This window comes from Hippoglossus hippoglossus, chromosome 12 (genome assembly GCF_009819705.1).
Source record: "Hippoglossus hippoglossus isolate fHipHip1 chromosome 12, fHipHip1.pri, whole genome shotgun sequence".
In the NCBI taxonomy this organism is placed as follows: Eukaryota; Metazoa; Chordata; class Actinopteri; order Pleuronectiformes; family Pleuronectidae; genus Hippoglossus; species Hippoglossus hippoglossus.
In genome coordinates this window covers 16,474,612-16,501,800 of record NC_047162.1, presented here as the reverse complement: position 1 = coordinate 16,501,800, position 27,189 = coordinate 16,474,612, and the positions used below count along the sequence as shown (strand labels likewise).

Below are 27,189 nucleotides of genomic sequence, written 5' to 3'. Positions count from 1 at the left end.
GGTTGAAAAGCTTTACAGTGTGAAGCCCCATTTGTTCAGTCGTTTGTTTTTCACTCTCTCTCTCTCTCTCTCCTCGTCACACATATTGATGAGTGGTGTCTGTTTTTTGTATTTTTCTACTTGTAAACTGTTTACAGGTGCAGTATGCAGATGATATAATGTCAGCGCCTCGATCAGTAAATGTAATATTTCAACTTACAGTGCAGAATCAAAGTTGTACTGTACAGAATAACAATAAAAAACAATGATAACATGGACATTTGTTTGTTGTTGATAGATAGATAGATAGATAGATAGAAGTGTGTAAGTTTTTACCTGCCAGCCCACTCCCCCAGAGGTGATGATATACATTAGTATGAATATAATATGTATAAATTAGTAATGATAAACACAATGTCTAGAGTAACTAAGGTTATTATATATACAGTATATAAGTTCTTTTGTGACAGCCACCGGTTTTCAAAGGATCAGATAGTTTCAGCTGGGGATCAGTGAATTTATGTGAAAACAGTCTTAATACTAAATAATTGTTTTAAAATTGAAATCACGGATTATACGATGACACCCTGATCGTGTACGCTTGTGGTTTACTTTCTTTGCACAAGTGAACAAGGCACTGTTGGAATCTGACTCAGCCGATAACATCTGCTGGCTGCGGGTGAGTCAAACTGCAGCACGCAGCACAACCACATCACAAACTGGCTCTAGGGACACAAACATCCCATCCAGAATATTTGGTATCATGCAAATGAGGGTTTAAAGTGTTTGTGTGGCGATGAATAAAATGCACAAATGTCAGCAAGTGGAACAAAGGGGGCATTAGTGAATTACCTCATGACGTGGGCCTGCTGTTGAAAAGATGTGACTCCACACAGATCTGACGTATCACAACCTTATGGAGCTTTTATAGGATTGAATGTTGGCAAATATCAGTCTCTGTACATATCAGCAAAATTACTTTTAGGCATTTATAACTTTAAACTGTTCCATGTGCTGCAAACCCCCAATCTTCTGTCAACAGTTTGAACTCCAGCATGTAAAGAGGTTAATCTTCCAGCAGAGGGAGGCAGCAGGATATCACACAGAGCAACAGGTGGGTGACTGACCTGCTGAGAATTGCATTGCAGCATTTTTATTGTCAGGAACACATGACCAGTGGAGCACATTTCACTTTCAGTTTTGTGAGCACTCAGGCCTGATGATTAGAGACAATGTCCTCACATCCAAATCCACAGTATCCCTCTGGGGGGACACTCTAAAAACTTTATGTTTAACACATTGCACATTATTTTAAACACAATCCGAAATAATCTGGCATCATAAATTGTTATTGGCTCAATAAATCCCCACAAGCAAAATGATTGTCTTCCTGCTGAAAATGTTGCAATACACATTATATGAACAAATCTATTATTGCCGATATGAGACTCACAGTCAATACATAGAAGTGATTGGAGAGGTGAAAGATAAGTGGTGCAGGAATTAAATATAATACCAACGCAAACAGAGATAGATACATGATAAAGATAATGATAATAAACTCGATTTATAAAGCAACTCTCAAAACACAGATACAAGGAGACAGACATGAACAATTATGATGAAAAAAGAGTAAAAACTAAATGCACTCAAACATTATATAATATATAAATATATAATAAAGGATGGATTAAAAATAGATATAACAAAAGATAGGGGGATGGGAGCAGACTGGCAGGTAGATTGGCTCACGCCTCAGTGAAGCAGATGGACGGACGAGACGACAGCTTGAAAGAAAAGAGCCGTGCAGATGGACGAGCGGTGCAGATCTGAATTAACAACCTGACACAGCCGAAAGTAAAAAAAAACACTCCAGGCTTCCATTCAAGTTGTTGTATTGTCGTTGATATTCACTGCTCTGCTGCTCCTAATGAGGCTGTTCTCTTCCAGGCTGCAGCTTACAGGTCAGGGGTCCGACAGAGGAAGGACGGATTTGTTCAAATTGGAAATCCCCTTCCCTGATGAGCGGACGGAACACATTCGCTTTCAAATTGTCTTCCTCTATGAGTCAGCAGGACGGGATACGATTGGCTGTTTGGGCTTTAGAGGAGATCTAGGTCAAAGGTCAAAGTCACTTCACAGATAAACAGCCTGAAATAGATCACGTGGCTTGTTTCTTAAAGGTTAATAAGTATTTTTAGAGTCATAAAAGTTGAATAATTAGTTTTATGTTTTCATTACTGCCATCACATTATATTCCTACAGTTCTGTATGGTTGAAACATTGAATAAAACATTATTTGCAGCTTTTTGCTACTGTAGGTAAGTATTTTCCATGATTATGAGACTAAAGATTGATCCACCGGATTATGAGACATCTGCATTTGATCCAATATGACACATCTGCTATAAAAAGCTTCACCAGTTTCTGTTGAAACTGAATACAAGAGGTGTTGATTCTACCCTGCGGTGGTTCCGTGGCTGTATTGTTGAATCGTACTGTGTCACAGTGACACATGTGCTTCTCTCCCTCCATTAATGTTCAGGGTAAGGTATTAAAGGTCATTGCCTTCGATAATGAGATGTTATTGTCACCCGGTTTATCGTCTGCTAAATGTGGAGCGCTGGAGCCATTAGTGGGATTAATGTGCATATGTTCTCATAACACAACAGGTGAGATAATAACCAGATAAATCAGGGGTCTGTTTCGTGGAAGCAAAATCTGAAAGAGCTTATTTCGGTCCCATCCTTGTCCCCATGTGCAGGGTATTACTGTGTAAAATGGTGGTTTATTGTGGTTTTGACAATGAAGAGTTATTTGTGATGTGCTTGATTATGATTTGCTGGCTGACGAAAAGCATTCTGCTTATTCAGTGCTTTTTGCACATGTGTAAACAATTAGTGGAAGACAGCCGTTTAGTGGCAAAATTTCCCAAATGCCATTTCTTGTTCCTTCCCATGGAGGCTGATGTGAATGTTTTTTTTGTCAGTCAACACTACTTATGAACAATAAATGGAATTCATTAAATACAAAGCTGTGGGTATTTATCTTGGCACTTTCTCTCATCCTCATATCTCCCTTAAACAAAGGCAAAAAGTGATCATAACAACAAGTTGAGTCTAAGAGTATTACTTGAAAATGAGCTTGATCCAAAGTAAAATATTTAGTTCATAGGATCAAATTTCCCACACATTATTGTTATTATTATTGACAATTTTGTTTACATTATATTGTTATGTTAAGCAGTTGGTTTCAGTCACATGTTAATGATAAAGCAATATAGATGTGTGCATGTCTACATAATGTGAGTAAGATTGAAATACTCTGGTTGATATCAGCATATTGTTGTGCATGTAAACATGTGTCATGTAACATGTTCTAGATAGATAGATAGATAGATAGATAGAATGATATATATATAGATAGATAGATAGATAGAAGGATAGATAGAAGGATAGATAGATAGATAGATAGATAGATAGAAGGATAGATAGATAGATAGATAGAAGGATAGATAGAAGGATAGATATATAGATAGAATGATATATAGATAGATAGAAGGATAGATATATAGATAGATAGAAGGATAGATAGATAGATAGAAGGATAGATAGAAGGATAGATAGATAGATAGATAGATAGATAGATAGATAAAAGGATAGATAGATAGATAGATAGAAGGATAGATAGAAGGATAGATATATAGATAGAAGGATATATAGATAGATAGAAGGATATATAGAAGGATAGATAGAAGGATAGATAGATAGATAGAAGGATAGATAGAAGGATAGATAGATAGATAGATAGATAGATAGATAGATAGATAGATAAAAGGATAGATAGATAGATAGAAGGATAGATAGAAGGATAGATATATAGATAGAAGGATAGATAGATAGATAGAAGGATATATAGATATATAGATAGATAGATAGATAGATAGATAAAAGGATATATAGATAGATAGAAGGATAGATAGATAGAAGGATAGATAGATAGATAGATAGATAGATAAAAGGATAGATAGATAGATAGATAGATAGATAGATAGATAGATGTATTTACTTTTTTATTAAATTTACATTAGTTTTTATGATCAATATAAAATGAATCGATTTTTGATAAAGTTTTAAAAAAGCAATAATTTGATCTAATCTTGATTCTGTAGGTAAACCAATGCAGTTTGGTCATTTTCAACATTGACTTTAGATAATAAATAATTTAAAGAAGTAAATAATAAAATATAAAACCACATAATATGCTATAAAACAACATTATATAAAAGGTTTAAAAATAAACAGCATGATAATCCCTGTGTTTCACGTCACATTCCTCTGACCCTGGATCAGTGTTGACAGCTCAGACTCCATAATCCCTTCACACACGACCCGCCCCCTTCACGACCGACAGCCGGCTCCTCCAACCAGACAGCGGGCTGACTCGTCTGGCCTCCTCCTTCTCCTTCTCCTCCTCCTCCTCCTCAGTCCCACTCTGCTCCTCTCCTGTCCCGCCGCTCCGTCTCCAGTCTCTCCGGGGGAACAGCCATGGAAGGCGACAACATAATAATGCCCGTCTGACTCGGCGGAGGAGGCTTTTCAAGGTGAGTGGTGTCGAGCCCCGGGAGGAGAGAGGGCACGTTAGCGGGCAGGAAGTTGTCCTGGCAGGGGGGGGGGAGAAAAGTTTGTCCGCCCGGGCAGGAGCGGGAGCAAAGGGGAGGAGGAGGAGGAGGGGGGGATTTACTCCGGGGTTCACGGTGTGGATGTCCCGCTGCTTGCTTACGTGTTGCTCCCTGTTTAGATCGTGAAGCGTCCAAAAACACCTCCATTGTTATTTAATGTGCAACATGCTCGAATTTAACTTTGGGGCTTTTATTCTGGAAGTTGTTGGAAGACAGAAGCAGCAGCAAAAAAAAAAATCAAATATGATTATTAATATTTTATGTTTTTCATTTTTACTTGATTTGAAGTTTGTTATGAGAGTTATATTCAATAAATATCTGTGGGATTTGATTTTTTTTTTATGTGTAAAAAATGTGTAATTAGATAAATTGTTGGTGTTCAAATTTAATTTTAGAGGTTTTGTTTTGGAAGTTGTTGGAAGATAGAAGCTGCAAACAAGCAAAAAAAAATCAAATATCATTATTATTTGATGTTTTTTACTTGATTTAAAGTTTGTTGTGAGAGTTATATTCAATAAATCTGTGTGATTTGATTTGTTTTTGTGGCAAATATAATGTGTAATTAGTTAAATTGTTGGTTTTCAAATTGTTGGACGGCAGAAGCAGTAATATTATTATTACTTAAGAAACTTGGCTTGATTTAACGTTTGTTATGAGAATTATATTCAATCAATATGTTGTTATATTGATGTGTTTTTGTGGCATTTCAAGGAAAATAGTTGGAGCTTTTGTTTTGGAAGTTGTTGGAAACAACTTGTTTTGCTGTAAACAAGCAAACAAATGTAATATTATTATCAGTAGATTCATTTAGCAGGATTTAAAGTTTGTTATGAGAGTTTTAATCAACCAGTATGTGGGATGTGTTGGTTTGACACAGTTTATAAACTGTTGGTGTCACATGTTGCCTGCAGCTGTGTTTTGGGCTCAAATTTGATTTTAGAGCTTTTATTTTGAAAGTTGTGTGAAAACAGATGGTGCACACAAGCCAAAATCAAATATTATTATTATTATGTAAGACATTAAGCTTGATTTAAAGTTTGTTATCTTTCTTGTAATCAATCAATAGGTGTGATTTGATGGTTTTTTTTTACGGCATATTTAATGTAAAATGATTGTGATGGTTGTTGATGCTACATGTTGCTGTAGCTGTTTGACCTTTTATTTTGAAAGTTGTTGGAAGAAAGAAGCAGCACACAAGCAAACAATCAAATATTGTTTTTAGCAAATACACATGGCTTGAGTAACAGTTTGTAATTATTGTTATACTCAATCAATATGTGTGATTTGATGTTTTTCAGCTGTATGAAACAATACACAACAATCAGCCAAAACATAAATATATGTAACCTCTGTAATATTGGTGTATATTGTGTTTTATGGGGATAATGAGGAAGTAAAGTAAAGATAGTAGAAAGCTTGTTTTTCCCTCTACTTGTTCTGCGTCTATCTCTAGAACCCAAGCAAAAAAACACTGCAGCATATAAATCAATCACTGGAATCATGATAAGCACTTGTTGATGTGATAAACAACACTGCTCTTCATCTTGCGCTTTCCATTTGTATATAAATGTGTGCAATTACAGCCCCGGGGAAACAGTAAAGGTTAACGTCCTGCAAATAGAAACAACTACAGTGTACACATACCCAGACAGAGACAGTGGGACGGGGTCTCGCTACAGATGTGCATTCCTTCAGCCAGCGCAGCGATCGCGCCTTTAAATAGAGCTCAACAGGAATGCAAACAGTCCAAGCAGAAAGATGAAGCCTCTCCGGTGTAGGAGAGGTGAGGACGGTGGTGGAAGGAGGCAGAGAGACGAAGCAGAAAGCTCTGTTGTTCAAAAGAACATCAGATATTTGCTTTTTCTCGAATGTCTCCGCAATCAAAACCAAAATTTCGGTTAAACTTGTGCTGTAACATCACAAATTTACAGCTTAAAGCCATCAGGAAAGACAAAGAGGTCATTTAGAGGAACGACTATAATGTGGGGACTTGCATCACAAGGTTGCACCTTGCATATCAGGGCTAGGATTAGGTAACCTGATGTCAAAGTACGCTGGTGTTTATCAAACACACCGCCCGCCCTGTGATGCCCTAAAGAGATGATCTAGTGAAAGGCGAAAGTATGTTTACGCACACGAGGAATTCGAGTCTCGCTCTGAACGTACTCCCACACAAGAACTATGTGTCAAGAAGACACAAGGGGATTTCGCCAAAACAATGACAAACATAATGTAATGATGAGATACGTAACGTTGGACAGAGCACATCAGGGCGATTTTAATTTGTTTTGTTCTCGTACTTCACTTTTTAATTGTTTATTTTTTTAAATGGGCAGAAAATGTCAAATCTGATATGAATCAGGGCCGGCGATCAGAGAGGATGTGATTGTCTTGATTAATGCAGAGCTGTATGTAAGACTGTGTTCAAGCCAAAGTAAGTTAGTGAGATCCCCGGATTGCACTGTGTTTGTGGGTGTTTTCAAGTATCCAGCTGGAATCGTTTATGTAGAACATCAACACCAAACGTAAAAGCATTTCTCCCCTATTTTTGTTTCTAGCATATCATACTTAAAATAGTTTTAGCATATTTTTCAAGGATCTGTGGTTCTTATCTATTTGACTCCATGGCAGATTGTAATCTGTTGTATTTAGTTGCGTGAAGTGTTACTGGTTTGTTCAGCACGTAGACGTCATGGTCAGGTATCGGGTTGATTGGTTGTTGGCTGTTGTTACCATTTAAAATTATTCTGAAAAGAAAGACGGACTCACACTCATCAGCCAGTTTGTTCAGCCAGTCCTTCAGAGTTTATATATCCAAGGTTTTCAGTGGTTCCTGCTTTTACTCATTATTTAGCTAATTTAACCTCATCAATTGAGTATATGCAGAGAGTTGGCGTTTTGTTGTTCCGTCCGTCCCAGCCAGAGTCATTATTAGCTGTGTTTCCACAGCAGGAACTTTACCCATGTTGCTGTAGTGTTGCTTGATTTATTTTTCCGTAATTGTTGTATAGTCTCCTGCATTACTGCCACTTGGTGGACTGTTTTAGCCTCAGTTGTTTATACGTCAGCAGGCAAATTTGACTTATCTCTGATGGTTTTAAGGCTGCAGGGGAAAGGCAGGTGAATAACAGTCTGCAGGAGCCTTATTCCCTTGTTCCTGGGAATATACGTTCCAGGTACTTTTAAACATGGCAGACTGTGTTGAGAGAAGACAAACCTCTGGCCTCTCTCTGCCTCATCTCTTTTCAATTACGAGAGATTTTCCTGGATTTCACTTCAGACTCTGGGTGGCCTGATATAGTTTTATGCTCTAGTCCGTCACAGTCTTAACATATCAGCTCTTTTACTGGGTTTACCACTTTACCACAGTGAAACTAAAAGTACACAGAGAAGGACAAACCTAAGACACCTTGCTGTTTACCGCTGGGGAGCGTACCCATGGATTAAAGTCTCTTTCTCTCCATATAAATAGAAGACTTGAGAGTATTTATGATTTACAAACATTGTGACCAAAGAGCTTGTAAAAAAACTATTTACAAATACACGTTTGTAAAACATACAGAGAACAAATGTGCTCTTTGGACTCTGAGGTTACACACGTATACAAAAGCAGAAAAGGGAAATCCGAGGTGCTCAGAAACACCTTGTTTCATAGCTTTTGCAGAACTGATACATGTTTTTTATTTAATTCTTTCTCAGGGAGAAAGTTTTCAAACGTGAAATCTTCAAAAAAAACTAAATAGTGTACACATGTAAACTTCATGTAAACTGCAGTGTTGACAAGGTGGAGGATTCACACTATGGTTCTGAGAAATATACTAAAGCAGAGTCTGGTGAGCTGGTTCTTCCCTATAACACATTTATTAAGAGAAAGTAGTCGGGAGTAATCAACCGATTACTTTGAGTTAATCAACCGATTAATCACATGAATGCGTAGAGGAATAATTATTAATCAGAGACAGGAATTTAAACTACACTGGCCCCATTGTTTCATAAAAAGCCTAATGTCTTTTTTAGCAACTGAATAAACTGAGGCGTAGAATTGTGCTGCATAGTCGGACTTACTGTCTTTTGTTCACTTTCTGTAGTGCAGCTCAGTTAAGCTCAAGTCACCTCCAAACACCTCAATCTACTCTGAGAAAGGTGCTGTTATTCAGCTGATTCCCTGCAGGCAGAATCCCACTGGCAGTCCGATCGCTGCACTCGCTCGGGCCAAGAACCACATGCGCACACACACATCCACACAAAGTATCCAGCGTCTCCACTTAGACCTTGACACAGACTCGTGCGTGCACATATACATGCACAGGCGCAAAACCAGACGAACCCATATGCATGCACATAGAGCTAAACCCAATCCAAGCCGCCATAGTCTCTTCTCCACACACTCATATTTCACTAGTCACACACACAAGGCCCACGGCAATCAACTTTAAATTAGAGAGAACGCTGCTCCAAGAACTTGAGTGGTGCTTGCCAGGTCTGAGGCCATAACTGTTCTTGGTGTGTGTGTGGGTGTGTGTGAGAGGGAGAGAGAGAGACAGAAGGAGCCAGCTCTTGATATTAAACCAACTTTGAGGGGCCTAGATTGGGGGTTTTCTCCTCCTCTGTGCTGCTGTTCATGCACTTTGTCCCCGTGTGTTTAACTGTTCCCTGCGCTCGAGGAGTCATTTCGCGACTAGTCACTGAGTTGCAAGTTATTTGAGTCCAACCTGGCTTCAATTTAATTTCTACCTCTGCCACGATTGTCCACTTTTGCTACATTTCTCAGCCACAGATCCAAGCCACAAGGTCAAGCCACTTAAGTTTGGCTTGACCCTGTGGTTTCGGAGCTGTGGCCTCTTCTGAGGGCTGCTGACCAGTAAGGACGGTGATAGTAAAAGTGTGACAATATGGTTTTTTTTCCATGGAAGAAGATTTGTTGTGTGCTCCTCGAGCAGCTAAAGCCACTGTCACTGTTAACTCTGCCCGTTCCATAATAAACGTCTCCCTGTATGAATCCATGTTGAATCACGGCTGGATGTGGCAGTGCTGCAAAGAAACCCTCCTCGCTCTTTGATATACGGTGCCTGATGCCAAACATCTGAAGTTTGCTGCATCTGTTTCTGATAGAAAAACTGACTTATGCCAGCGGACTCCATTTGTTACGATGGAAATATGTCAAAATGATCTCAGATCGTCTGCATTTCATCTGTTAGCGTATGTAGGAGTATAATGTATGGCTATATAAGAGCACTAAAGAGCAAGCCATATCATGGAAATTCACCATAATTTAAAGACTCCAGATAAATTCAATTTAAGAATGTTTAAGAATGAAGTTATGTTATATTTAATGGCACATTAACATTGAAACAAGCTGTGTGGATGCATGATTTATATTCACAGTAATCCTCCTATATGGACATATATATATCACTCTCTCAACAGCGGTTTTCCAACTCACTGGCAACATAAATTACATTAAACATTGTCTCTTGCGTTGCATTTCAAGGCCAAACAAAGGCATATCTGCTACTGAAGTTCCAGGGCGGAGACAGCAGTATTTGGTGTAATGGCGTATTTTCTGTCATCTTCTTTCACGCCTGTGTATTTAACTTGACGTGTCATTGTCGCAGCTGTGAGAGAAGAAGGAGAGTACCAAGTTTCAATCTACACCTAATGTGGTGGATCAGTTTCTGAACTCATTGTTGTTCATTGTGTCCGTTGATTTATAGAAGTTGGTCTTTTATTACAACCCTGCAAGTTTCGGTATCAGTTTACTAGATGGAAAACGTTAGATACAGTGTAAAGGAGGTGAAGGAGAGAAAACGTGTAGAATCTGCATAGTGTGGCACACCAAACTTTAGAAAAATACCAATTCAATTTCTTGTATTTACAAAAGTATGAATGCATAGAAGATGTTTTTGTGCATTGCCAAAATGTTGACTAGCAATAAACCGTAATTGTCAGTAATCCCAACTTTGTTCTGTCATGCAAAAGTATGGCCTCATTTTTCAGAGTGGTGATGAAGGCTGGTTTACAACAGCAGAGGACTGGCTGATGTTGACAGCTCCACTCTATCCTTATCACTCATCGGGATGAATAACTGTGGACTTGTGAATAACCACATGCACTCTCCAAACGTTCCAGGAAAGAAAAATGTTAAAGACAGTACTTCCTTCCCATGCAAATGTGCTTTATGATTCTCTTGACCTCTCACGGATCTGCACTGCAGGAACCAACTGCACTTTTATCAACTGGTAACAGACACAGTTAGAATTTTTTTTCATGTTTGACTGTGACCAACATAACTTCATATTATTTCAGAAATTAGCATTTTCATAACGAATGTGCAGACATGGCTGGTTTCTAGCGACTGTACCACCCTGTTCATTGTAGTGTTGACTGTGGATATACAGCTAACTGGATTATTCAAGTTTGCCATCTCTTAGTTTGTGCTGGAATAAAAACACTGATTGCTTTTATATAAAACTCTGCCTCTAAATCACAAGTGGTGCCAAACCAGCGTGAAGAATACTGAGGATTGATTTACAAGCTGCTGCAGCAAAAAAAAAAAAATGCATGAGCGTTTTGGCTGCTCTATGTTGACTCCCTCCCTGCAGGTGTTCATATTTACCGTCACTGCCATCCCCCCAAATGTTCTCGTTGTGAACCTGATGCCTGAAGTGAAATTAAAGCGTGTTTTTTTTTCTCATTTTTTTCGTCAGCTAAGCATATTGATCCACCATCTTGTTATTTGAAGAGGTTCATTAATGCAGACTCACAGTGACATCTCAGTAGGGTTTTATTTGCCGAGGCAGCGATGAGATCCGAGAGTAAAGGTAAAGAAGAGACACGGAGCTCTTATTTTTTGACTTGCAGCGGTTTTATATCTGTCTCCACTACAAAAAGCCTGTAGTGGATTTCTTTTGGGTGTATATGGACTTTGGTGCCAAAATAAGTATTCTACAATACAAAAGACATCAATCTTTATTCCCTTAAGTGTGGCTTGTAGGCAGCTTTTTCTAGCTTTTGACTCCTGCAGCGCTGGCAGTCAGCCAAAAAGGTTACAGCATGGTTATACCTTTGGAACTGTGGATCATTCAATTGTAGGATCTTTACGAGCTACTCTGATTTTGCAGGTTCTGATTCCGTGTAGAGTTAGGATTTGGCATGAATATATTTATTTTTGTATTTGGTTGTACCATAAATAACACACTTTACATCTGTGTTGTGTGTGTATGTTGTTTTGTTTTTGCATGATTGAATAAATGTAAACCCTTTAACACCTGTGCAAAAGGGGAAGAGTCCGTTTTGAATGTGGGGGACATTTGCTGATTTGCATGATTTGCATGCGTGTATCCGTTGTAAGGAAAATATTTTCTTTGGAATAGAACTGAGCTGAAACAGTTAATTAGTCTAAAAGGAGATGAAACTGCAATTTCAAATTTGAGAATTTGATGCTTTTTTTTCGTTGTCTTTGTTTTGGACTTTTGAATTTAAATATGTTAACTATGATTTTGGAAAACTGCAATGCAAATCTTTTTGCAGTAAAATGTTGTTGGTTGTTGAGAAAACATTTAGCTGATTAATCAGTAATTACAATTTTGAGTTATATACCTTGTCCTGTATATTTCTGGGCATTTTAACTTTATTTTGATAAAGACAGGAAACAGGGTGAGAGGTTGCCTGACTATGTCTTCTTTTTAATATTATTTGTCCGAGTTACAACCCCTCTCCTCTGATTTAAGTTTATTAATAAAATAGTTTTGCTGTCACCCTCCACTCAGAAATCAGGACAGGATGGGAGGTTTGCGACCTCCCTGAACAAAGTTATGTTTTCACATCCATCTACATAAGCAGGAAAGGTATTCTCTCTCAAATCCCAGTTTAACATCTGGATGTAACAACGGGATTTTATGACATCACAACTATTTTGTGTGAAGGAATTTTTCCTTCTTTAGGTCATCAGGTTGTATTAGTCAATGTTTCCACAGCAATTGTTTGTTGTGTGCTTGAGGAATAGCTGATAGAGTCAGTCAGGCCCGGCACCCCATAATAGTTTCCATAGCAGCAGAGGTTATAAAGATATGGTATGCCGAGCCTCCGGATCAAGGCTGTGAACAGTCATAACACAGGGGCCCTTCCACTCTGGGATTTCCATCGGGAAAGTATTGCATGAATTACACTGCATGATTTAGGTGCATGATTTATTGTTACCTAGTGGAATCCTAACACATGTACGGGTATGTCCAGAAGTCCCATGAAGAATACCCCTATTTGGAACTGTAGTACATTTTGTATGGGTTAAAATACTTAGGAATTTAATGGCATTACACAGTGTATCGCTCATCTCTTTTCCCCTTGATGACTAGAACTTCAATAAATATTTCTGTGTAAGACATCTGGCATCTAATGAATCTTCTTCCATCACGAGTAAACATGCTCCATCACACTCTGGAGGCCAATCACGGTCCACAGTGTTGGATGATATGGAAACTTGAAACTTGTAGTTCTCATACACTGAGAAAAAACCTGTCAGTGGAAAAGGAGACGTCTTGTATCCAATGAATTAATACATATTTGTGTATTCATAGATTATGTACTTTTGAATTTAGGTTTATTAAACTTTTTTGTGAAAAATCAAATAGGAATTATTCTGAATTGCTATGTTTCTTTTTCCTTTGTACTAAAATGTTGTCTTTAACGTAGTGTTGATCATTTGTTTTACATGATTGTCAAATTAAATCTTCCTCATTCCTCTTGATTGATTTTACACTTTGGGTAAGTTTCTATACAACGGAGCTTGTTTTTCTTCTTGTTGAAGAACGGCTTGGAAAAAGGAGAAAAACCCTGATGCATCCAATTGTGTTGATCGAGTGCAGACACTTAAAGCAAGAATCCAGAAGGAGAAGAATTTCGATGCTTGGCACTCCTATTAACTCTTTTATGTAGCTCAAGACAAGAGTTGCAGAAAAAACGGCTAAAATGCAATGGTGGGTGGTCTTAAAGATTTAGAGGGCCACCCATTGTTTAGCAAATGTGACGACTCACCACTTTGGGTAGAAGCATCATTTTAGTGCCTGAAAGTGTGAGAGAAGCATGTGAAGCAGTTAGGAGCGTTTCACCGGACCACGTTGTGTTCATGTGTTTCCGTTGCAACCAGGCGACTATTTTTACTGGACTGATCATACATAATTGATACACTTGTCCGTTTGAATTATGTGAGAGTCAGTTAAGATGGAGCAAAAATTGTCTCTCTGTGTGTGTGTGTGTGTGTGTGTGTGTGTGTGTGTGTGTGTGTGTGTGTGTGTGTGTGTGTGTGTGTGTGTGTGTGTGTGTGATGACGTAATTGTGTTGGAATGTCAACAGAGAATAAGTATGAACCTGCTCCAACTTCTACCACACATTGCCTCCTTTCTTCTCTCGCTCCTCTTCTCTCCTTTCAGTTTTGTTTCTCCCTCGCTCACTCCTAACCCATCCTCTTTCTCCTTACTGCTCCCTCTTTATTGTTTTATTGGCTCTTTGTCAATCTTACCACCCCCCCCCCCCCCCAACTGCCTTTCACCCCTGCATCTGCTGTGTTTGTTGTCTTCATGGAGCGTTAGCCGCCTTAAAAGGAATCCAAATGTGTGTTATCGAGCATAGTAATCGTATCTGATCTGGCAGCCAGGTGGCAGAAACAAATGAGGATGAAGCCAAGATTACTCAAGCAATGTCTCTTGGAGTAGCCCCCCTTCACAATGCAGGTGAAGTGTCCAAATGGACGTTTTGGACAAGATGAGGTCTGATTTTTATTTTTTTTTATTTCTCATGAAGTTTTGTTAGTTGGTTAATTCGAGGACAATCGTGCGTCATGACACTTCAAATGTGGATATACAGTTCTGGAGGAGTGGGACATATACCTTGTCTTTGTGCAGTTTAATCTGTCAGTCCATGTAGTGTAGATGCACAGATTCATGTAGAACCTGTGGTGGCCTCTGGGTAGAAACCTGGCGGTGCAACATGTTGGACTCTGTGGATGTAGAAATAAAGGGCTTGTTTTATGGTAATGGGAATTTAATGATTCTTGTAGTTTCAGGTGAACTGAACTTCTTCCAATGTTCTTGGAGGTTTGGATTTCAATCAATGCATAAAAAGGTGGATTAAGTACTATTTGTCTTTTCTAAGTAAATTGTCATCATTATGAATAGTAAAGGCTGATTACGATTGATCTGAATCATGTCTGTGCACACATGCTCAATATATCACATTGTACCCACACAGTTGATGGGAGTTGGCTGAATATGGCATCATCTACCAACTGTGTGGAAATTGTTGTGCCAAACCCAATATTCTTTTGAAGACAGTTTTATAGCCTGGGTTTAGGGTTGGTTGCAGTGAGTCAAGCAGGCAGCGTTGACATCAGTGCATTACAAAAACACTGCTCACCCAGTGCTGGAAAACAATGTTTGGCAAGAAAATCTGCTGTTTCAATCTTGAATAGATTGATATGACAAATGGTCCTTGGCCTTTGGTTTATTTTGCCAATTGCATGGTGTTAAACAGGTTGTTTATATTTGAGAGTCAAGAGATATGGATGCATGAAGATGTGCAGCAGCTAGAACTGTTCTTGTGCTTTTTTTCGAGGCAGAGTAGGAGAAGCAACCAGCTCTTTACTAGTTAACTGACGGCCTGGCATCTTCTCGAGGTTGAAGAACCAAACCTTTTTGAGGTTGGAAACAAACTGCAGCTTTCGGTCAATGCACTATTCATGCGCTGACCTGGATTCAGCTGCTAAATGATGAAAATACTGTCCATGAGACAAAATGTTGGATCGGATGACACATTACAAAACAGTGGCGAGGAGAAACATGGCCTCTGTAACCTTAGATAAGCATATTTGATGACCAAGAAGACTCCGTTTAGTGAAATGATGTTAAGAAGGAGGGTTTTCCCTGAGTCAACGTTGTGTTAGGTAACATTACAGTCGGCGGCTGCAGCAGCACAGCAGAGACCAGGTCTTGCCTTGTTGATGCATTGTCACACTTGGATCTGATCATTTTGCAAGTGCATATATGTACTTAATCCACATGTTGCCAAATGCTCCTAATGTAATTTAGGCAACGTCAAGAAGAGGAGAAAACCCCCAGGAGCTTATATCAGTATTTTTTGTCCAATCAGTAAAGACAAGATACTCGAAACGCCTATGAATCAATTCCACTCCCTTGCTGGGCTCGGAAGTGGTGTTTACTTGGTTCCATCATTTAGTACGTGCCTTTTAGATTGGGAGAGTGACCACAGAAAACGTTTAGATGTGGACAGAGGAAGCGACATTGACCCTGGAAGGCGGTCTGGAGAGCATGGCCTGGGAGGAGTACACACAATTCTCTAGTGACATTGAACTCATGGACGTGGACAGTTCCTGGATATCATGAGGACATTGGTATTCTAGGAAAGATAGTTGAGATACCTCAATAACAAACCATTAGGTGATACCTTAAAAGGGATATTTGGGGCTGTGGAATACGACGAAAAGCGTATATCTTGATAGAGACTATTTCATAAACCGGATAATGATGCACACTCCAACCTCTCGAATGGGTATATTTGGTCTATGTTTTTGCAGACGTAAATTGAGACGAGCCATTATCGCCACACATCTTTATGACAATGTGCAGCGGGCCGGGCAGAAGTCCAAGTCTGGAGTTTGTTTTGATTTCTCAACTTACTCATCTGCTGACTCTCTCCGCCCTGTTTGACATGATTCTAATGTTGATGGTAAAATAGGTTGGTGGTGATTAAGTTGAGTTTTCTGGTTTTCATATCAGACTGTTTCTACCCAAACCACTAACTCTCTTTTGGTTAAAAGCTCCTCTGTTTGTCTTGGCTTGTCTGAGTCGGAAATACACTCACATCTATTTGTTTGTGTTGCGTTTATGCTAATTTCCTTCCTGCATCCGTGCCGTGTGGAGAAATGTAAATAACCTACCGAAGGATTAAAAATATTTTATTGTAACTAGTCTAATGTGTTTTTATACATTTTGTATTATAGTTTTAGTGTTGTATTAATTTGCAGTGTGTTTTAAGTGTCCATCCCACTGATAAATAGCCAATTAGCCCACTAGGGACCAATAAAGTTATCGATTGATTGTCAAAGGATTCAAATCTTCTTATCATGTCACTAAACTTGTAACATTATAAACAGTAAATTTGGTTCAGGTTGTTCGTCAGATGCCATAAACTAGTGAGATCTTGCAGATATTAATCTGGTTTGACAGATTTTAACTCTGAAAAGGTTCCTCCCTCCTGGCGCTGCTTTTGATCTTACACAGGCTCTTGAATCTATGTCCTGGATCACTCCAGAGACACACACACAAACACACACACAGTGACTCAAAATCAACAAACTTTGAAACCTAGTCATGGCGGCACACTATATCTGCTCTTATATCTCAAGCAAACTGGTTGGACAGTCGTTTGTGAGCCAGGAAGCAAACACTTCTCTTTAATTATAACAGATTTATTCAAACAGAAGTTCGATTCTGCTTCCAGCAAATAATTGACAATAATGAGGTTGTTGTTGCCTTTTTTTTTCTTTCCTCCTTTCCATGGATCATACTGTAACCCACTTACCCGGCTGCTTTAGTTCACATAGAGTGTGTTTGCTCCGCTGTCGGGTTCTGTTTGAATAGTCTCTAGAATCTGAGGTGAACAGTGCAGATGAGCTTTATGAGTATTGGCTTTAGCCTGCCATGTATAAGATCTGTTTGCCCCTCTGTCTGCCTTGGCTGAATAGTCCTACTGTAGATCCTTCAGTGTACACTGCAGCTCCAGTGTGTGTGTGTGTGTGTGTGTGTGTGTGTGTGTGTGTGTGTGTGTGTGTGTGTGTGTGTGTGTGTGTGTGTGTGTGTGTGTGTGTGTGTGTGTGTGTGTGTGTGTGTGTGTGTGTGTGTGTGTGTGTGTTCGCCCGGCATACAGTATATGGGGGCTTTTTGCTTTACTGTGTGATCTTCTTGCCTGATCCCGTCTCTGAGATTTTGCCTCCGCTTGGCAGGAAAACTATGCCGCCTAAAGTATTTTTGCCTTTTGCTTTTATTTTTTGTTTTTCCATGGTTTATGGTGGATGTTCAGAATGATATGTGGTAGCCCATCTGTGCTGGCTTCTATATAATTTTTTTTTCTAGGGAAACATCTGTGTTGCTTGGTGAGTTTGTGCCACCAAATGTTGAAAGCAAGTAGGAATAAACTAGACTGTGACACAATTAAAGAAAACAGTGTTTGTTCTGTCCTTGGTCTGTCTTTTTAGGTTTCAGCCAATTAACAAGAAATCAGACATCCTTTCAAAAGGTTTCTCCATTTTGCTCTTCATATTAAATTGTGTGGGCAGGTTTCCAATTATCTGTAAGGTTTTTTGGTCTGTGCTGTAAAGAATGATAAGACTTTTATTTTTTATGATGATTTGTCGATACGACCGGTGTTTCCATTCACTGTAGCCTCCTTTATTGCTCTGTTTATTTATCAATGGTACATCTCTTTCTTTCCTGCCACTTTCCTTGTTCCCTCCTTCATTCCTCTCTCTCTCTCTCTCTCTCTCTCTCTCTCTCTCTCTCTCTCTCTCTCTCAATTTCACTCCGTTGTCAAATCTGCAATGAATTTCATAAATCAAACACAATGAATTGTATTTAGACTTGGGTATAATTACTCCCTGTGGTCAAATGATGCAAGTTGAATGTTTAAAACTCATTTTTGCAAATGTAAACATAACGACATGAGACGTGCCAAAGGGGGTGAACGTTTTATTTGATTTCTCTTTCTTTGTTTCCATTTTTGCCATTTGGTTTTGATTTTGCTTCCTCTGACCCAATGTGCTCATTAGTTTGGCTTGTTTTTGTGTTTATCTTTAGTCTTGATTATTGGTGTGAAAGCTCCATGTTGTGGTGTTTTATGGCAGAGTATGTGCCAGTAAGTGATGGTGGTGTTTTCTTTATGAATCTGTGGTGGGTATTGGGTTACTGAGCAAACCTCAATATCTTTTTTTTGAACAAAACATGCTTAAAGCTTTGGGGACAGAACACTGCAAAGTATTGGTCGGTATTCAACGTGTTTTAAACTCGTCTTGTGATCATGTGGTTCTTCTTTTAAATCATAATTTTTTTAACTTTCATCAAGAGAAGGGTCTTTCAGAACATGTTAAACGTCCGACCACCTGTTTCCCATTAAATATTCTCTGTGAAAGTCCAAACATGCTGTAAATCCTTCTTCTGATTTGTATATATCTTCAAGCTGGGTTTGGATATACGTTTGTGACTAACAGCACAGGCATTTACTTATATACCAAAAAATACATCGGGCTATTCTATATCTCGGTCTGTGTCTTTCTGTCTTTTCTGCTTTGTCTCGTTTCCAGCTACATTTTTTAGCAGACAGTCAGGCAGTAGTAATCAAGAAAGTATGGCTTTCTCATTTTTCTGCTCTCATAGTCCCCCCCCCCCCCCCCCCCCCCAGTTTGGAGTGCGCTGTGACTGGAAGTTAAACTAAGAGTTTTTCTTTGCCCTTGTGTATAGCCGAACGACTAGAGAGGTTCATTAAACACAGTTAACACCAACCCTCTCTGTAAGTTCTCTCTTCTTCTCGCCGTTTCAAACCCTCGACCTTCTCTCACTCCTTTATTGTGTCTATGTTTTCTTTTCTTTTACCTGTTTCTCTTAGCTCCGTTACCTACTAAACTTGTTACCTACTCTTTCTCAGCGTGTCAGGACAGTCAGCCTTTCTGTAGTAGTGTAATGGGGAAAGCATGGAGTTCCCAGCAGAGTGACTCATCGCTCTGCCAAACAGGGGTCGTGTGTGTGTGTGCATGCGTGTGTGTGTGTACGTGCGTGGGTTGGTGTGTGTGGGCGGTAGGGGGTGGGTTCTCTATGTTGTGTTTATGCGTTTATGTGTGTGTCCGTTCTAGCATGTTTGTGTAGTTTGGGTGTATATGTTTCCCATGTTTTTCCTTCCTGCTGAACACATGGTGGCGAAAGCTCTTTGCCAGCTGGGTCATCAGTCGGTGAAAGTCAAACACACACGTGAACTCACACAAACGCACTCGCATCCAATATGGTGTCTTGGGGAAACAGCATCTTTAAATGTATTACTTCACATATCAGTTACTTATCTATCTCTTTGAATGTATTCCTTACTCTTATGACACTGCACATGCTCAAGGACAGTTTTGATGTTGAAATTTTGTTTTGAAAAATGTGAAAATTGCTTTGTTAGTGAGATAGTTTTTCCCACCATGTTTTCATTTCATTGATTCATTGGCGTCAGTCTTGGGTGGCAGTAAAAAAGGGAGTTTAAGAGTGATACTTATTATGGTGATTATGAGACCATATCTTGAGTTATGAGTTCTTTTATTCGTTTAAAGTAAATCTTTATTTATATGTTATCCTATTATGTCACTGAGAAAGAGTAATAGGTCTTAAGGGTAAAAATTGTGTGTTTTTGATTATGTCTTCCTTCGCTGGATCGTTGATAGTTGTAGCTGCTGAGCCTCCAGTCTGCTTTGTACTTGGTGTCAATGAGGACAAGTGACAGTTCTCCTTAAAGCACAAACAGTCCAGTTTGTCATAACTTTTTGTATATTCATGTGCATGTGTGTTTCTCAGTGTTGCATAAAACAGCAATCTTCAACTATCTGCTTCATGTCTTTATAATTGCTCCCAGCAGCAGCGTGGCGCCAGTCAAATGTGGACGCGCATTTGCACACACACACACACACACACACACACACACACACACACACACACACACACACACACACACACACACACACACACACACACACACACACACACACACACACACACGAAGAAACACACACACACACACACGAAGAAACACACAAACTTAAAGCTACATGCAGCAGATGGAGTGTGGCAAAGCACAACTGGCCAGAGACTGTGAGTTAGCCAACCTGCTGGCTTATTCAATTGGACCAGGTCTGGTACAGCTATCATCAGCAGTGTGTGTGTTTGCATGTATTAGATTCATATTTCTCCTTACGTTTTGACAGTACGCCAGTACGGTTAGCACTGAAAGTAAATGCAGCTGTTACAGGATTATATAATCATGGTTCCACATTATTAGCCCCGAAACGTCAAGAATCTTAAATTTAAATCACAAAAACATATTTTTCTCTCGATTGCTTGGTCTCCGGCTGCTTGACCAGTGTTAATTTCTCTTGTCTCTCTGTGTCTGATGATGGGCTGGCAGCGCGAGGCTGGTAATTGATCACACTGCAAAGATTTGTGTGTGTATCTGTAAGTGCCTGTGGCTATGTCTGTCTGTGTGTACGGCCTTGTTGGATAACAGGGAGCAGATGTGGGTGGGTAGGTGGTGTATGTTTAAAGAGCTTGTCATTGGCTCACACAGAGCAGATGTTTGTTCGGCCATCGTCTTCCTCTGGCTACTAGCACTGCTGACTCGAGTTGGTTCTGCTACACATAAGATACGGAACCAAACAGCATAAATTTAGACCTGTACAGCGTACAAGAGCACGTTAAAGCAATCACACTCTTTTAGGATCCGTCAGCACAATGGTACTTTTACTGACTTATGCTTAGGTCAGTGTGCAGATGACTGGGAGTCTTAACCAGGACACTATCGCTATGGAATTTTCCAGACGGTAGTTATAAAGTGCTGTGGTTTACGGTAATATTCTGGCACCGGCAGCTGACTCCACTTGAACTCAGCCCAGACATTTAAGCATAGTTAAACATGTTGCGAGGTGAGATCACATCTACAGATGATGTTATTTGTGGAAAAGGTTCCTCTTTCACCTATTTGTACTTTGTTCATTTAGTTTCAATCTAGAAAACCAGAGCTTGTTAACAAATGTCCCAGGAGCTTTTCCTGCAGCTGAGTCGGTTAAAGCTGCTTATTGCGAGTTTCTTTTTCAAATAGTGTGAGGTGCTGTTGTTTACTGTCAGCCAGACTATGCTTGTGCAATTAGCCCCACTACTAAGGCAGGAGCCCTCTGTAGTCGGTGAGAAACCGGAGCCTCACGTATCATTACATCGTCTCTTCGGAGGAGTTGTGGTTTCAGGTCTGCAAAGTTTAAAGGGAGCCCCTCTCCTTCACGCAAAACACTGCTCCTGAAACTACTGAACTTGTGTAACTCCTCGTCAGAAGTCCGGCTCATACTTTCACATCACTGTGTTGTCTTGTAACATCGCAAAACACTTGCATAATAGCAGCTAGTCTGGCACGCCCCCTGACAAAGCAAGGTAAAGGGAGAGCAGAGGCTGATATTTCCCACATGTGTGGAAAGAGGTTGACCAATCACAACAGAGTGGGCCAGCTGGTCAATCAGAGCAGACTGGGCTTTGTCGGGAGGGCGGCCTTAAGAGGAGTTGCAGCTATGGACAGTATGAGGACAGAGATGTTTTCTGAACATAAGAGCATGTAAACCTTTTTGTAGTAATAACTTAAATTTTGAATTTTGAATTTGAATATCCGCATAATATGTATCCTTTAAGATTTTGGGATAATGGTGCCACGAAATAAAGTTGTAAGAAGCTCAAACAGTAGCTCACCTTTGCACAGTTGGCCGGTCACGATATGAACTATGTGTATGAAGGTTAGCTTCTTAAGTCTATGGGAATAGCTACACACTATTACATTTGTAACAGCGCCACCTCCTGCAAAACTGAAGGTTTGCTGAAATGGATACACAGCTGATGTACACAGCCCTACGATTTTGAACCCAATGCAGTCATTGGAGCATAAAAACAACAATGATTTTGTAACCCAACATGATTTTCTCTGCCTTACATAACCACAAGATTTTAGAACAATAGCCTGGTTTTACACAATGTTGCCTTTGTGTGCTCGGAGGTTAAGGTGCAAGTCAATAGGAGGAGTGCTCAATCAGTCCCAAAGCTTGACTCTAAAACTCTTTTAACGAGTTTTTGAACCATGAATTGTGCATACTGTTAAACGCCCTCAATAGACGTTTTGCCCATGGCTCATGTTGGTAACTGAGGAGGTTTCACTGGACAACATCTGCTTGGCCAATTCATTCATGGTCCTTTGGCTCTCCTGCTGGAGTGAGAGCCAGTAAGCTGGAACAAAATGTGGCTTATATAAGTGGTTTTAAATGCAGAGTTTATGAAGCTGGTTACCAAGCAAAGAGAAGTTGGATATCTTACTGGAAAAAATAAGTAGCTTCTCTTTAGGTCACAGGAATGACATCAGTCCTGGAGATCAAGACTTATTCTCTAATCTGTAAAATAAAATTATGATCTCTGCTACTTTGTATTAAAGACTTAAAGATACACAATTCTGGTTTGTCATTCGATTTTCCTCTCCATTCACTACTTTGCTTATTTACGCATAGGTAGAGCCAAACGCATTATGGACTATGCTGAAGCTCAAGCACATTTGAATACATGTGTTTGAGGTGGTTATACTTGCCCGATTGTTAGAAATGAGTTTCTTTGCATACAAGCAAGCACTTCTCACAGTCGTACGTTTTCTCTTTGTGGGGCCTTTTCCTAGTCGTGATGACACAGGTACGGCCAAAACAACGGTGGATTCTTTGACAGCGTGCTTCTTCTGCCAGCGAACAGTTTACTATTTACTCAGGAGATTTAGCTACAGACCCTTTGTGGTTTGTAATGGGACTTTGCCAATGCCAGATCTTCCTCTCTCAGCCCCACTATGGCTCTGTACACAAGACACAGAGGATTCAAATCCCGCCTGTGGTTCACATTAGAGCATGGTGGGGTTTACTGTGGCACAGACTGCCGGTATAATGTTTTCTTATTTCAACCATCCTTTCCTAGCAGTGTAATATAAATACATAGAAAGGTTGTCTATCCGTGGTCGGTATATGCAGTTATCATCTAGTATTGCTCACACCTTGTCCTCCTCCATCATTACATATCTTGCAAAGATCTTAACTCTGCAGAATTGAGTAAGTCACCAGATTTGTTTAAACATTTTCATACAGAGGAACTACCACATTTGACATCTGCTAAATTTAAGTTGATGTTTGGTTATTAATGGCCACTCAGATTTCCATACTTTGCTGTTTCTTTGCAAGTTATTTATTTTCGGCTGTTATTTCAGGCAGCTGCGGTAGTTGTGACCTCTTTTAATAATGATTATGCGGCAGAGTGAAGTTTGTATTTGTAGTTTAAGGTGGCAATTGTCTATTTAGTTCTCATTTCCCTAACTATTCCTACAGCAGTGCTTCCCAAACCAGGGGCCGTGACCCCCTGGGGGGTTTTAAAATACAAATGAAAAACAATTAAAAACATGTATAACGTGTATTTAGCCATTGTTGCAGTGGTTAATCAGCCGTCTGGTTTTCTTTGCCCCCACATGCCCTCATAGGCGATGAGGTCAATTTACGACGCCACAGCATATACCATGACACATAGGAGCTTTTTTCCACTATTTGTGGGCGGTAGCTGCAAAGTTAGGGAAGCCATTTATGTGGCGGTGAATCATACACACCTCATTATTGACCCACTTCCATCAAGTATAAGTGGTGAAGCAAAGGAAGAACTGGAAAATAATTTTAAAATGAAAAAAGCATTTATTCAATGTGATTATATTAGTTTTTTCAAGATTGATGTTGATCACTGATGTACTTTCAAGTAGTTATCATGGATGTTAAGGTATAGATAAGTCACTTTAGTCTTGTTTTTGTGTGCGTAGGTCTGTGTTGTGTCTCAGAATTTTCTCTCTTTAACTTGTCAAACACACACAAGTATAATCACAGACAGAAATGCAGTCGTACACATCCGTGTGGACATAACTTACAGTCCAAGGGGTGTGTTTGTGTGTGTGTGTGTTTGTGTGTGTGTGTGTGTGTGTGTTTTTAGTTCGGCCTTTACCCCATTATGCATTTCAGTTTGCGTTTGTTTATATATGAGGTTGGCTTCAGTATTACAGACTTGTATGCTCGCTGGGTGTGTGTGTGCATGTGTGAATAGCTGGCATATGGTAGCCATCTTGTGCTGGCGGCAGAGCTGGAGGAAATTCCAAAGTTGTAGAGCTGAGTCCAAGATACTGCCGCTGCGCGCGCGCGCGCACACACACACACACACACACACACACACAGTACAGGTTTATGATACTGGTGCCAAACTCGGACACACTAAGTAATATATTTTACTCTTGAAAGGACTAACAAGTCGATGGAAAATTCTACCTTCACTAATGAGCCACAAGCTGTTTTGCATTTTGTCATTGCTTAACATATAATCACTTTTTAATATTCCCACACTCTCTCACACTCTCTTTCTGTCTCACACACATACACACACACCGACACACACACACTGAGGCCTTGGTCTGCGGATTGGCCGGGTGCTATCTCAGTATCTCTGTACACACATGGCAGCCATTACTCCGTGTGTGTTTAGGCTTGGGCATAAGTTGGAAGTAAGCCTCGCTGCTTGATGGACAGATAGGATTGGCCTGGTTTATTTTATTGTAGGGTCCGTTTCTCTGTTTTCAGCGTTAACCATAGACTATATATAAAGACAGATGACATAACAGCTCCCCAAATAGAGACAAGCCAAATCATCTTGCTCGCCCCCTGGTGGTTCGCAGTACTGGTTAATACATGTTTGGTTTGATTTCTGCCATTTGAGGTTTTCACACTTATGCACGTCCAAGTGTTCAGTAAATAATTTGTGGGCGTGGTTAACATGTTCTATACGTCTCCCTTCCTGTCTCCTCTCTCACATGCTAGACATTTCCAGTCCTCGGTAACAGATATCCTTTACGCTTATCGTCTTTTCTCATCCTCCTCAGGATCACAACCTTTCATTTTTCAACTTCATCTGTTTCCTTATCTCGTGTGCACGTCGAGGCCCATCAACGTTAGATGATATTGACTTCAAAGCTTGACCGAACCTTTGTCTGCTTCTGTTTTCCCCAACATGACTGGATACTAATAGCATTTATCTTTCCCTGTTTTTTCTCGGTGGTCTGTCTTCTGTCATTTTCTGTCTCTTTGATTCAAAGCGCATTTTCTGCCATCCTGCGATGCACATACCTAGCCTTGATCAACCAAATCCAACTAAACTAAAATCTGATGAGGCTTTAATTGATCGTCAGAGCGCCACACACTGGAGTCAGACCAAACCATGGGGCCAAAGTGTTTCCTCTCATCTCGACAGCTGATCAGATTATCCTGCAGCGTGGAGCAGGTTCATCACAGGACACGTCGGCCTTCCTGACAACTGGTACAGCGCTGGAGCCTAACAAGATTTACCTCCTGTTTAATTCTTCCAGGGGAGCTTTGTTAAGTGGGGGAAGGAAAAGAGAATAAGGAAAGATTATCAACTCTTACCTCTGAAATTACTTGACATTCATAAATATTTGAAAACATAAATCTTTACAGAATAATTTGACCTCGTTTGACTCTGAATTCTCCTGGAAATAAGCGACAAATTTAACATTAGTGTTTGGATAAAATCAGATGCTGTGTGATCTCCTGTCTCGCCTGTGCTAATATCTTTCTGATGAGTTGATAAGCCTGTAGTCACAAGCAGGTGCTGAGGCTTTGATTCTGCAACGTTAAATATTTCGACGAGACAGAAAGAGGGAAAGAAACAAAGAGCCAGCGGAATAAAAATAGCAGCTGAAAAAGCTTGATGGCTGCAGTCTGGCAAACCCTGTTGTTCAGTATCATCGGGGAGAAAGAAACCAGTATTTTCATCCACACCATCTACGGTGTATAATTAAAGCGTTTTACAGATTTTCACAGACAAATTAAGCTTAAAAATAAACGAGAGGCATTTTAAAAGTTGTCTTAGGTTTACACCAGGTTTTATTTTCCAAATGTTCACTCCACTTTCGACATCAATTTATTTTTGAATATTGGGGGGGGGTCATTATGAGCTTACAGGGGATCGCAGCTGGCTCAACGCAACCCAGACAAACATGTATGATTTGAAAGAAAGCACAGATCTCTGCACTTCAATCTGTGAAATCCATTTTTAGATTCTGTGATAACACAGCTAATGGCTCAGGCATAAAGAAAAAGAACTGTGAAATTTAAAAAATAAATAAAATTGGATCTATTATGTTTGAGCCTCTGAACCAAATCTCCAAAGATTTCCCTTTCAGAAGGTTATGACTTGGATCAAAGGGGTTAGTAACAATGTTATTTGGGGTATTTTAAATTCCGGTTTGTGCACGAAAATATGTTTAAAAAAACAAGCAACCCCCGCCTGTGTATACTGTACAGTATCTTCACAGCACAGGAAGTCAAAAAGGGATACGCTTTATCTTCTGTCCTCACTTGTTCCACTGACCCAGCCACACACACACACACACACACACACACACACACACACACACACACACACACACACACACACACACACACACACACTAGCACACAAAGAAGACAAATGATATTGTAAACATTTAAACACTGCATATGTGTCTATATCACACTGAGATGTAGTTACACATACATGTGGAGAAAGACACGTATGTAAACACACTTGCACTGAGGAGCTTCACATATGGAGACACAACACAAACACACACGCACA

General features: G+C 39.8%; 1 protein-coding gene across 4 annotated transcripts in view; it reads left to right on the top strand.

Annotated features, from left to right (window-relative positions):
* Positions 1-4,462: 4,462 nt before the first annotated feature.
* The window catches only part of il11ra (interleukin 11 receptor, alpha), a 43,130-nt gene continuing 20,403 nt past the window's right edge, over positions 4,463-27,189 (top strand). For all 4 annotated transcript variants that reach the window (XM_034601831.1, XM_034601832.1, XM_034601834.1 and 1 more), the window contains exon 1: positions 4,463-4,582. The gene's annotated coding sequence lies outside the window, so the exon portion shown is untranslated. The remainder of the gene's footprint in view (positions 4,583-27,189) is intronic.